At 38.5% G+C, this 18,557-nt stretch overlaps 1 long non-coding RNA gene across 4 annotated transcripts; it reads left to right on the forward strand.

Moving 5' to 3' along the window:
- The first annotated feature begins 3,673 nt into the window (after nt 1-3,673).
- On the forward strand, nt 3,674-18,355 carry LOC113896335. 4 transcript variants are annotated; one of them, XR_003512023.1, is made up of 6 exons: nt 3,674-3,838; nt 5,690-5,853; nt 8,871-8,913; nt 13,068-13,147; nt 13,477-13,502; nt 14,079-18,355. It is a non-coding gene; the product is annotated as an uncharacterized LOC113896335 (long non-coding RNA). The 4 variants fall into 4 exon arrangements; XR_003512025.1 differs by having other exon boundaries at nt 14,723-18,355; XR_003512024.1 differs by lacking the exon at nt 5,690-5,853.
- The last annotated feature ends 202 nt before the right edge of the window (nt 18,356-18,557 follow it).

Here is an 18,557-nt window from a genome sequence, read left to right on the forward strand (position 1 = left end):
GTCTGACACTGTTTCCACTGTTTCCTCATCTATTTCCCATGAAGTGATGGGACCAGATGCCATGATCTTCATTTTCTGAATGTTGAGTTTTAAGCCAACTTTTTCACTCTCCTCTTTCACTTTCATCAAGAGGCTTTTTAGTTCCTCTTCACTTTCTGCCATAAGGGTTGTGTCATCTGCATATCTGAGGTTATTGATTTTTCTCCCACCAATCTTGATTCCAGCTTGTGCTTCTTCTAGCCCAGCACTTCTCATGATGTACTCTGCATATAAGTTAAATAAGCAGGGTAACAATATACAGCCTTAACGTACTCCTTTTCCTATTTGGAACCAGTCTGTTGTTCCATGTCCAGTTCTAACTGTTGTTTCCTGACCTGCATATAGGTTTCTCAAAAGGCAAGTCAGGTGGTCTGGTATTCCCATCTCTTTCAGAATTTTCCACAGTTTATTATGATCCACACAGTCAAAGGCTTTGGCTTAGTCAGTAAAGCAGAAATAGATGTTTTTCTGGAATGCTCTTCCTTTTTCCATGATCCAGCGGATATTGGCGATTTGGTCTCTGGTTCCTCTGCCTTTTCTAAAACCAGCTTGAACATCTGGAAGTTCACGGTGCACGTATTGCTGAAGCCTGGCTTGGAGAATTTTGAGCATTACTTTACTAGCGTGTGAGATGAGTGCAATTGTGCGGTAGTTTGAGCATTCTTTGGCATTGCCTTTCTTTGGGATTGCAATGACCTTTTCCAGTCCTGTGGCCACTGCTGAGTTTTCCAAATTTGCTGGCATATTGAATGCAGCACTTTCACAGCATCATCTTTCAGGATTTGAAACAGCTCGTATACTGTATATTCTCCATTGTATATTCTTGCCTCCTTTGTCAAAGATAAGGTGTCCATAGGTGTGTGGATTTATCTCTGGGCTTTCTATTTTTTTTCCATTGGTCTATATTTCTGTCTTTATGCCAGTATCATATTGTCTTGATGACTGTGGCTTTGTAGTAGAGCCTGAAGTCAGGCAGGTTGATTCCTCCAGGTCCATACTTCTTCCTCAAGATTGCTTTAAATATTCAAGGCTTTTTGTATTTCCATACAAATTATGAAATTATTTGTTCTAGTTCTGTGAAAAATACCGTTGGTAGCTTGATAGGGATTGCATTGAATCTATAGATTAGTTTGGGTAGTATACTCATTTACACTATATTGATTCTGTCGATCCATAGACACGGTATATTTCTCCATCTATTTGTGTACTCTTTGATTTCTTTCACCAGTGTTTTATAGTTTTATATATACAGGTCTTTTGTTTCTTTAGGTAGTTATATTCCTAAGTATTTTATTCTTTTCATTGCAATGGTGAATGGAATTGTCTCCTTAATATCTCTTTCTATATTCTCATTGTTAATACATAGGAATGCAAGGGATTTCTGTGTGTTGATTTTATATCCTGCAACTTTACTATATTCATTGATTAGCTCTAGCAATTTTCTGGTGGAGTCTTTCAGGTTTTCTATGTAGAGGATCATGTCATCTGCAAACAGTGAGAGTTTTACTTCTTCTTTTCCAATCTGGATTCCTTTTATTTCTTTTTCTGCTCTGATTGTTGTGGCCAAAACTTCCAAAACTATGTTGAATAGTAGTGGTGAGATTGGGCACCCTTGTCTTGTTCCTGACTTTAGGGAAAATGCTTTCAGTGGTTCCCTCTTCTTTGTTTATTTTGGCTTCCTCTGTGTGCTGGTCTCTTCAGTGTCTAATTTCTGCCCTGACACAAGGGTGGTCACTTTTTTAGGCTCACTTCTTCAGTCGTGCTGTGAGTAGGGAGGAACACTGCAAACAAATATCACTGGCATGTGTGGGGAGTGCTCGCAGTGTCTCGGCCACGCTGGGTTTGCCCCTGCTCATGGCGTGTGTGCTTTCCCAGTCTACACTGCTCAGGCTCTAGGTTGCTATACCAGGAACTGTCTGAGGTGGGCCCTGGATTGCATGCACTTCCCAGGTCTAAGCCACTCAGGTTCAGGTTCTCAGGTACTCCACAAAGGTGCAGACTTGGTCGGGCCTGTGTTTTGTGCTCTTTCCAGGTCCGAGCAGCTCAGGTGACCAGGTGCTTGGTGAGTGTAGTTGTCCCCAGTTGGAGGCTGTGGCTTATCGCCTCCCCCATTCAAGCAGCTCAGTTTTCTGGGTGTACAATGGGTGCACCTTCTCAGTTGTGCTGTGTGTCTCTTCTGGGGAGATGATTTCTGGCTGCGACCCTCCCGGTGGGTGTCGACCATCCAGAATCCCAAGAAGTCTTGGTTAGCAATGAAGCCTGCTTGCAGTTTGGTATAGGATGCCTCTCTGGGGCCGTGATTGCCCCTTTCCGGCTCTGGCTGCCCTTGCCTGCCTGTCTCCAATGGGGGATGGGCCGGTCCACAGCCAGCTAGCTCTGCTCAGTCCTTTGTTCTGTGAGCGGGCCTGGTGGTGTCTTAGGTTAGGGCTTTTCGCTGGGATAACTATCCCACAGTCTGGGTTGCTATCTCAAGTTAGTTCCCTCAGATGGTCCTCTGGGCATTTAGGCCTGGTCCTTACCCTAAGCAATGCAGCCCGCACCTCCCTGTCCAGACTCCTCTTGCTAGTGGTGGATGCAAGCATCTGCACTGCTTCTCCGCTGGGAGTTGCCCTTAGGCACGTAATCTGTGGGTTTTAATTATTTATTTATTTTTCCTCCCAGGTATGTTGCCCTCTGAGGTTCCAAGGCTTGCCACAGACCCGTAGTGGGAGTGTTTCCTGGTTTTTGGAAACTTCTCTTTTTTTTGACTCCCTTCCCAGGATGGATCTCTGTCCCTACCTCTTTTGTCTCTCTTTTTTATCTTTTACATTTTTTCCTACCTCCTTTCAAAGACAATGGGCTGTCTTTCTGGGTGCCTGGTGTCCTCTGCCAGCATTCAGAAGTTGTTTTGTGGAATTTGCTCAGCATTCAAATGTTCTTTTGATGAAAATCTGGGGGAGAAATTGGTCTCCCCGTCCTATTCCTCTGCCATCTTCTGAAAGGCCAAGTCTTAACCACTGAGCCCCCAGCTTTGCATCTTGATGGAAATGATGGGTACACTAATCTACACAGGTGACAAAATGATATGACTATACATACATATTACATCAATAAGAAATTTCGTATTATAATTATGAAAAATGCAACTTTGGGAAAGGTTAGTAGGATTTCTCTGGACTATTTTTACAACGTCCTGTGAATACATTTATTTAAAAATAAAAAGCTTATATTTTAAAATGGAAATTTTTCATGGGTTTGAAACTGCATAAATCATATCACTGTTTTATACTGCAAATTCAAATAAAAATTAGTTTGGTCATTGAACAAGATAAAGCAATACATTTGCTTTATATGGAAATTTCAGAAACCTGAAATTCAGCTCTGACAGTCACCGCTCCAGCCTCAAGGATGATACATGGTGATCAGTGTAACACTGAATATTGAGATAATTTTTGTCAGCTGAGAGAATTAACTTACGATTATCTTCCTGGCATAGTTCTAGAACCCTGGGGAATAATTACCAAGCTTAGTCCAACTCAGGAACAATCTATTACCTCAGAAGGTAATTGCACACTTGAAAATGATGAATAATTAACAGGAGACACATGGCATCAGAGAGGGCAATTTAGGCTCCCCTGGACATGCTTGACTGAGTCTCTGTACATGTGGCCATTTCCACTTTGGATAACAAACAAGTTAGTGCCCAGTGGGAGATGAAATCACACAGCCCCTTCCCCATAACTCTGGCTGCCTGTCATTGCTTTTCAGCGCAGCACGTGTGAGTTAACCTGCCTGCACCGGGCCACTGAGACCGGCTTTGGTAAGGATGCTGGTGTGATTGGGGTCTCAGGGCTGCAAGGAGATACTCAGACTTCTCTAGAATCTCTGCTACTCATTCTGTTCTCCTCTTTCCAAATCTAAACTCATGCTCCCATCTCTTCAGTTCAGTTCAGTTGCTCAGTCGTGTCATCCCCCCATTTCAATTTCTTCTTTGTATTGGTTTTGTAAAAAAATATTTTATGGTATGATTACATTGTGGTTTTACTACATCAACTTTTAAAATTTCTTCAGTTTATTTTTGATTTCTATTCTATTAGTTATTCCCTTTTAACTGAATTCTTCTTTTCTCTTAAAATTTCTTCCTCAGCTTCTTTGGTCAATTCCATTTCTCTTCTTTAATTTTTGTTCATTAAAATAAAAACTCTTCTATGTAATTAAGATAACTATGTATACTTGATTATAAATCAAAATATGTCATCTATTGATCGGGTAACCTTTTTTGCCCATTTTCTTTTATTATTTTTTTCTTTGTCCTTTACACTTTGTGTGTCTTAACCCCTATTCTATTTTTATTCCTTGTCTCTTTTCTTGGTGGCATTTTCTCTTAAACTTTCATGCATTCATGTTTTAGAGTTTTTTTTTTTAAGCATATATCCAGTGATTTTTCCTATCAATGAATATTTCAAGTCATTTTCTTCATTCTTCCTTTTATCTACTTCTGCAATGTATATCACTCTTTTTTCTTTCTGCTACTAATTATAGTATTTCTGCTGTTTCCACGATCTTCTCCACCATCATCTATTTTCAGAAGAGTATTTGTTGTTCTTTTGTTTCTCTTTCCATTGTCCTTTGGTTTATACTTAATTCTATTATCTTTTATCCAATAATTTTTGCTTATCCTAATACATCTGCATACCAGGATTTGCAGTTATGTTGTGGCAGATATCTTTCCCCTCCACTGCTGTTGTTGTTCAGTTGCTAAGTCATGCCTGACTCTCTGCGACCCCATGGACTGCTGCATGCCAGTTCCTCCTCCATAGGACTGGTTATTACATTCACTTTATATTAATTGTAACATGGTCAAATTTTAAAAATATTTTTGTTTGTATTTCTTTTTTTAAAACATTTGAGAAAAATGTATCTGGCCTAAACTCTTGAAGATATTCTCTACATTAATTCCAAAATATCTAATACATTTGTTTGTATAAAATAGATGTTAAATGCATTTTCTGATAAAATAATCACTTTATATCAGAAATATCTAAGGTCATTTGTAGAAAAGAACATCGTTTTTGTGAAAGACTCTTTTCCCACTTTACTTCCTCCATCATATATCAGGACTGGAAAATGTGTAGGTTGATTTCTAGGAATTCTACTGTGTTTCACAGGGACCTCCTGGACCAAAATCATTGTATTTAATGATTTAGCTTTGTAATGATTTATTTTGATATCTCCTAGAACAACTATTTACACAGTCTTCTTCATACAAATTTCTTTGACTATTCTTGACATTGTGTATATCATTCTATAGTTGGAAGTATCATTTTTCAGAAATAATTTGGATTCTGTAATATTTGTGTATTATTTCTGAACACTTGTCATCACCAACATATTACAGCTTTGAGTCTTGAATATAAGGGATCTTAACATTTATTTAGGGCTTTAATATTTCTTAACAGAGTCATACTTTTTCTCTTAGTGCTCTCATGTCTTTTGTCTTTGTATTTACAGTTGCTTGATATTTCTATGCTATTTAGAGAATATCTCAACCTTAAACTTTATCTATAGAAATAGAGTTTGTTTCTGACATCAATAAATTTACTGCTTATTATATAGTGATACTTTTATCCACTTGTGAAGCTCTCTTACTTCTGTTTTTTTTTAACCCTAGGTTCTTTGGACTTTATATACATAAAATAATGACATCTAATAGGGAAAATATGTTTCTTCCTTTCCCAAACGTATGCTAGTCGTTTTCTTGCCCTGTTTTGTGGATCATCTCCTCTGGTACAAAGATGATGAAAAACTACCCTGTTTTCTTCCTGCTCAGAAAGAGTAAGTTCACAGGGTTTAACCATTATACAGTATGATTATGGACCAAGGGTTATAATTACTTTTACTAGGTTAAACAGTACAATGCTTATCCTTACGTTTCTACAAGCTGTTTTGCTTTTGAATGCATTTTGGATTTTACCAAGAAATTCTGATGCAAGTACTGGGACGGTCATACTTTAACTTGTAAACATAGTTATTTCATTGAGTAATTTCTGTTTAATATTAAGGTGAATTTGCTTTCTTGAGACAAAGCTAACTAATTTTTGGAAACTATCTTTTATACATTATTGGATTAATTAACTGATTTGTTCAGGATTCCATCTTCATGGATAATATTGATATGTCTTTTCATTTTTATGTATCATCAGACTTGTGTTTTATTTCAATGTTCAGTTCAGTTCAGTTCAGTTCAGTCGCTCAGTCATGTCCGACTCTTTGCGACCCCATGAATCGCAACACCCCAGGCCTGCCTGTCCATCACCAACTCCCGGAGTTCAATGTTATACCACTGCAATAAATGATTTTTAGAATTACTTGTACCGTGATGTTTTGATAGAATTCACTATGACATTCTCTGGTTCTAGCAGTTACTTGTGGCAAGGTTTCTGACAACCTCATTGTAAGGGCTGCTTCTTAAGAATTCAATTTAGGGCATAATCCATCAGAAGTCACTTTTTCGTCTGAAAAAGTGATTGAAAAGCATTTTTTAGAATTTTTTGTAGTAATGACTGGGAGGGTTTTGGGCTGTGTATGCGTGTGCATGTGTGTCTTAAAATATTCTTATTATACATTTATAGTGATATTTTCATCTATATTCAGTTTCTAGGACACCATTTGTTTTCCTTTATCGCATCAATTCTATAATTCTGTTCTCTGTGACTTCTATTATGGTTAAAACATTCTAAAGAATGATAGTCTGTGTCTGCTGCTGCTGCTGCTGCTAAGTCGCTTCAGTCCTGTCCGACTCTGTGTGACCCCATAGACGGCAGCCCACCAGGCTCTGCCGTCCCGGGGATTCTCCAGGCAAGAACACTGGAGTGGGGTGCCATTTCCTTCTCCAATGCATGAAAGTGAAAAGGGAAAGTGAAGTCGCTCAGTCGTGTCCGACTCCTAGTGACGCCATGGACTGTAGTCCACCAGGCTCCTCCGTTCACGGGAGTTTCCAGGCAAGAGTACTGGAGTGGGGTGCCAGGGCCTTCTCCGAGTCTGTGTCTACCTAGAGCTAAATTCTTTCATTTCTTGAATTTCTTTTTAAACTGTGGTAAAGGTGGCTCGGATGGTAGAAAATCCGCCTGCAATGCGGGAGACCTGGGTTCAATCCCTGGGTTGGGAAGATCCCCTGGAGAAGGGAACAGCTACCCACTCTAGTATTCTGGCCTGGAGAATTCCATGGACAGAGGAGCCTGGCAGGCTGCACTCCATGGGGTTGCAAAGAGTAGGACACAACTGAGCTACTTTTCACACCACATACACAAAATACACATAATTTCCCAGGTGGCTTAGTGGTAAAGAATCTTCCTGCCAATGCAGGAGATTCAGGAGAGGTGAATTTGATCCCTGTTTCAGGAAGATCCCTTGGAGTAAGAAATGGTAATCCATTCCAGTATTCTTGCCTGGAGAATTTCATGGGCAGAGGAGCCTGATGGGTGAGAGTCCATGGGATTGCAAAGAGTTGGATTTGACTGAGCATGCACACATGCAAGCAAAATACACACAACATGCAATTCACCTTTTGGACCTTTTTTAAGTCTGCAGTTGGGTGACCATATATACATTCACAATGGTAGATGATCGTCACCAGACTACTAAGTTCCAGAACTTTTCCATTGTTCCAAATGAAAACCTCATGCCCGACAAAGCAGTCATTTCCCATTCCCTCTTCCCCACAGTCTCTGGCAACTGCTAATCTGCTCTCATGGTGAACTTGCCTATTCTGGGTATTTCATGTCAATAAAATATGGGCCTTCTGTATCTGACTTCTTTTATTAGCATGTTTGCCAGATTCATCTATGTTGTAGCATGTATCAGTGTTTCATTCCTTTCAATAGCTAAAAACTGCATTTTGCTTATTCACTCCTCCATTGATGGGCCTTTAGACTATTTCTACCTTTTGGACATTGCAACTATATATACTACAAATATTTGTGTACAAGTTTTTGTTTGAATTCCTGTTTCTATCTATTTGAGGCTATGCATAGGAGTACTATTGCTGAATCATGTAGTACTTCTTTGTTTTATTTATGGAAGAACCAGTAAATTATTTCTTGTGAAGGCTGAAGCTCTTTAAATTCCCTCCAGCAATGCTTGGAGACTTCCAACTTCTCCACACACCTGTCATTATTTTCCTTCTTTTGAATTATTATAAACCTAATGGATTTGAATTGGCATCTCACTGGGGCTTTGATTTGCATTTCTCTAAAGAATAATAATATTGAGCACATTTTCATGTTCTTCTTGGTCATATGCCTATTATTTTGTGAGAAATGTCTGTTCAAGTTCTTTGCCCATATATTAGTTGGGTTATTTGGGTTTTTGTTATTGAGTCGTAACAGTTGTTTTTTTTTTTTCTTTTACATATTGCAGCTACTGCTGCTGCTGCTAAGACGCTTCAATCGTTTCCGACTCTGTGCTACCCCATAGACCACAGCCCACCAGGCTCCCTTGTCCCTGGGATTCTCCAGGCAAGAATACTGGAGTGGGGTGCCATTTCCTTCTCCAATGCATGAAAGTGAAAAGGGAAAGTGAAGTCGCTCAGTCGTGTCCGACTCTTAGCAACCCCATGGACTGCAGCCTACCAGGCTCTTCCATCCATGGGATTTTCCAGGCAAGAGTACTGGAGTGGGGTGCCATTGCCTTCTCCGTTATTGCAGCTACTAGACCCTTATCAGAGATATGATTTGCTCATACTTTCTCCCATTTCATGGGTAGTCCCTTCAGTTGCTTGATCATGTCCTTTGATGTATGAAATTTTTTAATTTATAAAGTCCCATTTTATATTTTGTTGTTTTGTGCTTTAGGTGCCACATTTAAGATACCACTGCCAAATTCAAGGACATGAAGGTTTGTCCTTTTTTTCTTCTAAGAGATTTATAGTTCTGAACTTTAGTTATATGATTTATTTGGGGTTGATTTTTGAATATGATGTGAAATAAAGGGCCAGCATACTCATTTGCATGCAGAAGTCCAACACTGGACACTGTTCTCTTCCGTACTGAATTTTCTTGTTAAAAATCATCTGGCCATTGATGTATGGGTATTTCTGGGTGTTCTTTTCTATTCCATCCACTAATATCTCTGTCTTTATCCCAGTATCACACTGTTTTGATTACAGTCATTTGGTAGAAAATTTGAAAATCAGGAAATGTGAGCCCTCTAACTTTGTTCTTTAAGGTTGCTTTGGCAGTTTGATGTCCTTTGAAATGCCATAGGAATTCTAGGATTAGCTTTTCCATTTCTGCAAAATGGCTACTGGGGATTTGAAAAGGACAACATTGAACCTATAGATCACTTTGAGAGTAATGCCATTTTAACAATATTAAGTTTTCTAATTCACAGACATAGGATGTGTTTCCATTCATTTCTGTCTTCTTTAATACCTTGCTACTATATTTTTTAGATTTAGTGTATAAATCTTTTACCTCTTTCATTAAATGTTTTCCTAGATATTATATTCTTTCTAACACTATTGTAAATTTCATTTTCTTGGCTTTTTTTTTTGGATTGTTCATTGCTAGCATATAGAAATACAGCTGAATTTTGTGTGCTGATCTTGTATCTTACAACTTTGGTAAATTTATGTATTGGTTTAAAGTTTTTTTGTAGATCCTTTAGGATTTTCTATACATAGAATCATATCATCTATGAATAGAGCTAACTTTACTTTTTCTTCCTAATATTGATGACATTTTTTTTCTTGACTAATTACTATGGCTAAAAATTATAGCTCAGCGTTGAACGGAAGTGGTGAAACAGGCATCCTTGTCTTGTGCCTGATTTGAGGAGAATGAAAGCTTCCAGTCTTTCACTATGTAGTATGGTGCTGTGCGTGTATGTTAGTCACTCAGCTGTGTCCGACTCTTTGCAACTCCATGGACTGTAGCCTGCCAGACTCCTCTGTCCATGCAATGTTCCAGGCAAGAATACTGGAGTGGGTTGCCGTTCCCTTCTCCAGGGGATCTTCCTGATCCAGGGATTGAACTACCTTTGGGTTTTTCATATATTGCCTTTTTGTTGTTGAGAAAGTTTTCCTCTTCCTGGATTATTGAGTGTTTTATTTTATTTTTTATCATGAAAGGATGCTGAATTTTTTTTCAAATGCCTTTGAAGCATCATTGAAATGGTGATGTAGATTTTCCCCTCATTCCATTAATGTGATATATTATATTGATTTATTTTCATACTTTGAATTACTCTAGCATTCCTAGGATAAATTCCACCTGATCGTAGTATGTTATTTTTTTAGTATGGTACTGGATTCAGTTTGCTCTGAACCTGTTCAAACTGTGATCATGCTGTACTTTCCACTCTGGAGTGGAAGTAGAATGGACAGACCAGCCAGACTCCATTCCAGATAGGCTACAACAGTAACAGGGGCAGCTTGCTATACGATAGGTATAGCCTGGATGGGTCCCTGGGTTATCTGGGCTGAAGGTTGAGGTGGAAGTAGCATTGATAACAGTGACAGGGAGGCATTCTTACATCACTTTTTGAAGTCTTCTTCATCTTGCTAGATGTCATGTGTGAAAATAACCAACACTCTCTGTTGCCATTCAGCCACAGATGTTCTAAACAGAGACAAAATCCTCTAAGATAATGAACTTCAGACCCAAGCTATTTAAGATACAGTAAGAACTTCTAGTTTCTGTTCAGAGTCCATGCCTAAGCATCCACCAAATACAATCCAAGAGCAGAGGAAATTAAAATAAAGCAAATATAAGCAAGTAAATAATAAAGATTAGAGCAGACATCAATGAATTTAAAACAGGAAAACAAAAGAGAAAAATCAAAATCAAGAAAATTAATATTCTTCTAGACAGCTTGACCAAGAAAGAAAGAGAAGACACAAATAATATTAGAGGAATGACAGAAAGAGAATATAGCTAATGATTCCCAAAACACTTAAATACTCGTAAGGGAATTCCATGAGCTGCCCTGGTGGCTCAGCAGTAAAGAATCTGTTTGCGATAAAGGAGTTGAAGAAGACATGGGTTCGACTCCTGGGTCAGGAAGACCCCCTGGAGGAGGGCATGACAGCACACTCCAGTATTCTTGTTTTCCTGGAGAATCCCATGGACAGAGGAGCCTGGTGTGCCGCAGTCCATAATGTTGCAAAGAGTCAGACACAACTGGAGTGACTTAGCATGCACACACAAGGGAATACTACAATCAGCTCTAAGCCTGCAACTTTGATAATTTGCCTGAAATAGACTAGTTCCTTTAAAGACAAACCACCAGTAGTTACTCCAGAGGAGAAGGGGGTGACAGAGGATGAGTTGGTTGGATGGCATCACTGACTCAATGGACAGGATTTGAAAACTCTGGGGGATAGTGTAGAACATGGAAGCCTGATCTGCTGCAGTCCATAGGGTTGTAGGGAGTTGGACATAACTTAGCAACTGTACTAGAACAACAACAGCAGATCTAGATACCCTGAATAGCCCTAGACCTACTAAAGCAATCCAGATCCAGCTGGTTTCAGTAGCAGATACTACCAAATGGTTATAGAATAATACCAAGTCTATACAAGCTCTTCCACAGAATGTAAGGGAAAGGAACACTTCCCAAATGAGTTTAAGATTTCTTTTATTCTCATGTCAAAACTAGACCAGAAAACAACAGATCACTATCACTCATGAAAACAGACACAAGATTTTGTGTCCAAACTAAATATTAGCAAATAGAATCCAGCAGTACATAAAAAGTGGAAAAAACCATCATAATGAAATTGGAATCACTCCAGAATTGAAAGGTTGGTCTGAATTTCAATCAAGGCAAATCACTTACTAACATACAAAATAAGGAAACTTAAATGACTATCCAGATGCAGAAAATATTTGACAAAATTCAAAGCCCATTCATTTAAAAAGCTGTTTGTCAACTAGGAATGGAAGGAAACTCCCTTAGTTCAATAAAGGTTAGCTAGGAAAGTGTACAGCTAACATTGTATTTAATGGTGAGTGATGGGAGTTTTCCTCCTACCATGATTTTTAAAATACTGACTTAAACTTTGCATTTTGAGATAATTATATATTCCCATGTAGGTATTAGAAATTAGACAGATCCCCTGTACCCTGTACTCAATTTTTTCAATAACACCTCACAAAACTACAGTGCAATATCACAAGCGGATGCTGACATAGATATAGTCGTATAACAGATGTGGGGATTTAGTCGTGTCCAACTCTCCATGGGATTTTCCAGGCAGTATTACTGGAGTGGGTTGCCATTTCCTTCTCCAGGGGATCTTCCCAACCCAGGGCTCAAACCTGGGTCTCCTGCATTGCAGGCAGATTCTTTACCAACAGAGCCATCAGAGCAAGATACAGAGCATCCCGTCTAAACAAGGATCCCTCATGATGTCCTTTATAGCCACACCATCTCTCCTTTCAGCATTTCCTGTACTTAACCCCTAGCAACCACCAATCTGTTCTCTATTTCTGTATTTTGTCATGCAAAAGTGTCATATATAAATATAATCATAGAGTGTGTAGCCTTTCAGATTGGTTTGTTCACCCAACATTTTCCCCTGGATTCATACAGTTACTATACTTATCAATAGTTTGCTTCTTAACTTTCTGAAAAGTGTCCCATTGTATGAGTGTATTGCAGTTTGTTTAAACCGTTCATCTGTTGAAATAAAGATGTCTAGGTTTCCAATTTGTGACTATTATGAATGACACTGCTATTAACACTAGAGTACAGGTTTTGTGTGAAAGTAAGTTTTCATTTCTCAGAAATAAATTCCCAGGAGTGCTGTTGCTGAGTTATATGGAAATTGCATGGCAAGCTTTTTTGTTTTTTGTTTTTTTGAAGAAGAAGCTTCCAAACTCTTTTCCAGTGTGACTGTGATTTTATATTCCAACTAGTTATACATGAGTGGTATGAGAGGTATGTTTTCCCACACACTTGTCACTTTTAAAATTTCAGTTATTCCAATGGGTGGATAGTTGTAATAAGTCTGACTCTATCTTTTGGATGCTGTTGTCAACTTTTAGGCTGCCTGCTCACCCTTCCCCCATGACTCACGCCTGTGCAAATTGACAAGGAATTCCAAGTGCTCCTGCTTTTGCCTTAGGTAAGAGATAAAGGACGCAACCCCCTGCTGGCAGGTGTGCAACTTCATCCAGACCACACTCCATCAGGATAAAAAAAAAAAACACCCAATCTCCTTTATATTCATTTTTCTATCCATTTTCGCATCATCTTGGGAGGCTTGTCCTGCTTTTCCCAGACAGAACCTCATGCTGTGAATAATAAGCCTCCTCTTATCCCTTGGTCTGCCATCAGTCTCCACTTATGATATAAGGAAATAGTCAAATAGAAGCCTAAGGGAGTCGTGAGACACTGCAGGACACAGCACTTACTGTGCGGTGAGATGGGTGATTCTAAATTTTTCTGTTTCAGCAAAGCAGTGGATCCCATTGCATCAGGTAAGAGATTTAGAATGTGATGGAGGTAATCTCTAATGTGGCTGTTGATTTTGAGTTCGATCATAATATCTACTTTAATTTTTCTTGGACTAGTCAAACTTACAACAAACATGACAATAAAATATAACTAGTGTTAGATATGTTTCATTTGGCAGAATTTTTGTGTGACATTTATATATGCTTCAATAACGATTATTTGTAAATGAGCTATATAATACAATAAGCATTTGGGAAGATATTATTGTATAGATGCTACTGGTTTTTCATATGCGTAGAATGATATGAATATTAGATTATGTAGATTAAGAGTTACAATTTTAAATTAAACTGTCTCTTGATGTATACAATCAGCAGAACATTTCTAAGAGAAATTGACTGGAATAAATGGTGAATACATATGATACTTTCTGTCTTCATAAACATTAAATTCTGCTGTTTACAAATCCTGATGGTCCCTTAAGAGGTCTGATGTAGCTGAACACTTACTCATTGCAGGAAGGCTTCTGGAAGCTTGATACATTCACAATCACAATTATTTTGAATCTTTATGTTCATAATCAAATTATTTACCTGTAGGATGTGCTGGCCTTGGTTTGAAGATCTAAGAGAGACTGAAAGACAATGATTTCCAGTGACAAGATTTTTGGGATCTTCTTCTTTTTTCAAATTTGCATTGGGCTCATGGGGAATTCCCTGTTATTTATTTTGTATATGTACGTCTTTTTATTTCTCCCCCATAAGAAGAAGCCCACAGATGTGATTCTTGCCCACCTAACTTTTGCTAACACCCTGGCGCTTGTATTCAGAGGGGTTCCAAATATACTGTCGTCCTTTGGAATTAGTCCTGAGATGGGTGATATTGGATGTAAAGCAGTGGTTTACATCCAGAGAGTTACTTGAAGTATTTCCCTGTACACAACCTCTCTCCAGAGTACGTTTCAGGCTGTGACAATTACTCTGAGTAATAGTAAGTGGGTTTGGCTCAAAATAAAAATTTCGACATTTATTCAACCCTCTTTACTTTTTTCCTGGATCATCAACATGGTCATTTATTCTGAGATCATCTTAAGAAACGTGGCCAACAGGAATATCACTGATGCTAGATCTGGGTATTATGCTGCTTATTGTAAAACTGACGTACCTAATCACCACATAGTAGCAACATTTCTAAGTGCAATATTCACTCGAGATTTGTTCCTTCTCTCTCTCATGACGTGTAGTAGTATCTACATGGTGACTATTCTCTTCAGACATCGCAAAACAGCTCAGCATGTTCGCAGTACCATCCAGTCTCCACAAGGCTCTCCTGAAATTAAAGCTACCAAAGTTATTCTCATGCTGGTGAGCTGCTTTGTTTTATTTTACTGGACCAACACCTTTCTCACTGTTTATTTATTTTCTGTGAGCGGGAACAAGTGGCAACTTGAGAGCTTTGGTAACTATGTTGCATCATGTTACCCGAGCATCTGTCCTTTCTTACTGATTAAAAATGAAAATAGAATTTCCAGAATAAATTACATCAAAACAAAGATCAGAATTTTCTCTTTCTAAATTAAATGATCATATGACCACTCCGTAGTATTCTGCACCACTGGAGTAATGTGCACGAGTACAGAGTAGCTTGTTTTTCAATGCCTTGAGTTAAAGCAGGTTAGCTCCCACTGAACTGAGCTAAGAAGGTTTAGATTATGATGTCATGTATATAAGATTTAAAACTTTATAAAACAGTAACATATGGAATGTAGAATGTTTTGTAACATAGGAAACATTATTAAATCATAAAAGTACAGAAATTGATAATTTCACAAAGAAACACCAGTTACTTTTGAGTGTAAGCTAACCTCAACACTAAGGTATGAAATATATGTTATGGTATAATATAAGCTATGATATAATCTGTGCTTTATACTTTGGTATGTTAGAAACATTTCATATTTAGTTATAAAAATAGATAAAAGTCTTCACATTGGCATATCAATTCAGAAATGTCTTCAAATTTTACAATAATTACTTACCTACATTTAAGATACAGTAGGAATAGAGAGATAAAACAGCATCTCACAACACCTAAGAGCTTTGTTTTGGTCCTGAGGACTGTTGAGCATACAAGTGAACTTAGGCTCTGAATTGTAGATTAAAAGATAAAGGGGGCCAAAATTAAGTTCCCAAGATTTAGGTACCTCCTGAAGGTAAAGACAAATGGGAGAGCTTCTCACAGTTATCTAAACAGTTGCTCTAAAGGGCTACACGTTCAGCAGACAGCACAGCAGAAGTGTTCATGTAAGTAGGTGGTCTGGGTTTTGAGTTAGGGGCTCAGCTTTGGGTTTGGATTTGGGTTTGGCACTAGGGTTAAAATTCAGATTGCAGTTTGGCTTTGGGTTGAAGTTAGGTTTAGAGTTAGGATTAGGGTTACGATTAAGCATCAGGTTTGTGGTAGGGCTCTGGCTTGTATTTGGGTTGAGGTTGGGGTTAAGGTACAGTTGGGGCTGTAATAGTGGTTACAGCTTTACTGCTTGTGCTTTTGGTTTCATCTAAGGATTCTTTGCAAAATTGTTATCATGAATATTTACCCCTGTTTTCTTGTATAGCTTTCATGTTTTTGCTCCTATATTTAGATCTGTGAGATATTTTATATGTATTACTCTTTGTAAGTGATTTAAAGTAAAGTGCTCACTTTTTTCTTTTCTCTTTTGTTTTTCTTTCCTTTCCATTCCTTTCCTTTCCTTTTCCCTTCCTCCTATTTCTCTCCTTCCTTCCTCCCTCCTTCTTTTTCTTGGTTGGTGAGTTGCTATCAATCTGTACCAGCATCCATGTTTAATTACTCTCTGCTATTCTTGTTGAATTGTTTTGGGTGCTTTGTGAAAAACTGTCCAGCATAGATAGATATGTGTGTGTACTTTTGTACTCTCAAGTCCATTCCATCAGTAAGTCTTCTATTTCTGCCGTGCACACTGTCTTGACTACTGTCCCTTTGTAGTACATCTTCATACTGGAAAATACCAATCTTCCTACTTCATTTCTCTTTTTTCATGTTTGGCAATTCTAGTCCTTTGTATTTGCACATGAATTATACAGTCAGGTTGTCAATTTCGACAAAGAATTATTTGGGGATTTTGATAGGATTATATAAATATGGAAGTACGTTTGAGGATTATTGCCATCTCAGCATATTAAGCATTCTGATATATGAACATTGAACATGGTTTCCATATATTTACATACTTAATTTCTTTCAGCACAGTTTTGTAGTTCTAAGAGTATAGTTTTTGCTCCTTTTGGAAATTTATTTCTAAGCACTTAATTCTTTTTTGATGCTATCATGAATGGAATTTTTTTAAAAAAATTATTTTCCGATTTTTCTTTGCAAGTTGTCTTTGTCTGCTTGGGCCATCATAACAAAGTACTGCAGACTGGGCCACTTTAACAACAGAAATTTTTATTTTCTCACAATTCTGGAGGTTGGAAAATCCAAGATTAAGGTTCTGACAGAGTTCAGATCCTGGTGAGATTTCTCTTCCTGGCTTGCAGATGGCCATTCTCTCACTGTGTACTAAACATTTTAAAGTGAGAGAGACAGGGTCTCTAGCATCTCTTTCTGTTTTATAATGACAGCAGTTCTATTCATATTGGGTCAGAGTTCCACTCTTATGATCTCATTAATCTCAGTCACTTCACAAATCATCCTATTTGCTTGATAGTATATTTGGAAATTAAGGAGTTGATATATGATTTTGGGGCAACACAATCCATTTCAGAGCACAGAAAAAACAATAAAGCTTTTTATTCTGCCACCTTGCTGAACTAATTTCTTAGTTCCACTTTTTTTTTTAATGGATTCCCTTGGATTTTCAATATGTAAGATCATGTCACCTGTGAATAAACATTTTCTGTTTCCTTTTCCAATCTGTGGTCCTTTTATTTAACTTTCTTACCTAATCGCTCCGATTAGGGTCTTCAGTGCAGTACTGAGAGAACTGGCAAGAGTGGACATTCTTGTCTTGTCTCTGATCTCAGGGACACAGCATCCATTCATTTGCCATTATGATGTTAGCTGTGGGTTTTGTAGATCCCCCTGATTAGTTTGAGGAAGTTCCTTCTCCCTAGTCTGTTGAGTATTTTATCAGGTACTAGGTGAGAGGGCTGGAAAGACAATGGCTAAGAAGAGCTACAAATCCTGCCCAATGATGCAGTAAGTTCCTTGCTGTATATTGAAGCAGATGATGTGAAAAGAAGACTAATAATGCTGACCTTTACTGATCTCTTATCATGTGCTCAGCACTCTCCTAAGTGCTTTACATGCTTCACTCATTCAATCATCACAGCCATCTGAAGTTGTTCAAGTGCAGTTATTAGCCTTCTTTCCCAGATGAGGAAACCAAGTCTCACAAACATTGACTCCTGTATCTGGTTGGTAGAGCTGGGCTTCAGATGGACTTCAGAATCTGAGCAATACATCACCCCCTGAACCAGCTTGATGAAGGGGAAGGGCTGGGGCGAGAGTGCTGCAGAGGAGGTGGCTGTGGTCAGAGGGGATGTAAACAACGAGTGTTCATGCCCAAGGGACTGTCTTAGGTGAATGGGATGAATCAGTGACCGAATTAGGCTAAGTCTATCTGAGCCAACGTTCAAACAATGGGAGACAGACAGCAAACCACAGCTACAGCAGGTGACATCTATAGTTACACTAGAATATGCATATACTACGTGGTAAGGTGGAAGATAGGAATGCAGAGGATAGGGAGGGGCAGGAGTGTCAGTGCTAGTTCATGTTGAAAAGCTACATTTACACTAGTTAGTTGCTCAGTTGTGTCCGACTCTTTGAGATCCCATGGACTGTAGCCCACCAGACTCCTCTGTCCATGGAATTCTCCAGGCAAGAATACTGGAGTGGGTAGCCATTCCCTTCTCCAGGGGATCTTCCCAACCCAGGGATCAAACCTGGGTCTCCTGCATTGCAGGCAGATTCTTTACCAACTGAGCCACCAGGAATGCTATTTACATTTACACTAAGGGAGTGAATAATCATGATGGTGTGATCACTCACCTAGAGCCAGA

This window comes from Bos indicus x Bos taurus, chromosome 1 (genome assembly GCF_003369695.1).
Source record: "Bos indicus x Bos taurus breed Angus x Brahman F1 hybrid chromosome 1, Bos_hybrid_MaternalHap_v2.0, whole genome shotgun sequence".
Classification (NCBI taxonomy): Eukaryota; Metazoa; Chordata; class Mammalia; order Artiodactyla; family Bovidae; genus Bos; species Bos indicus x Bos taurus.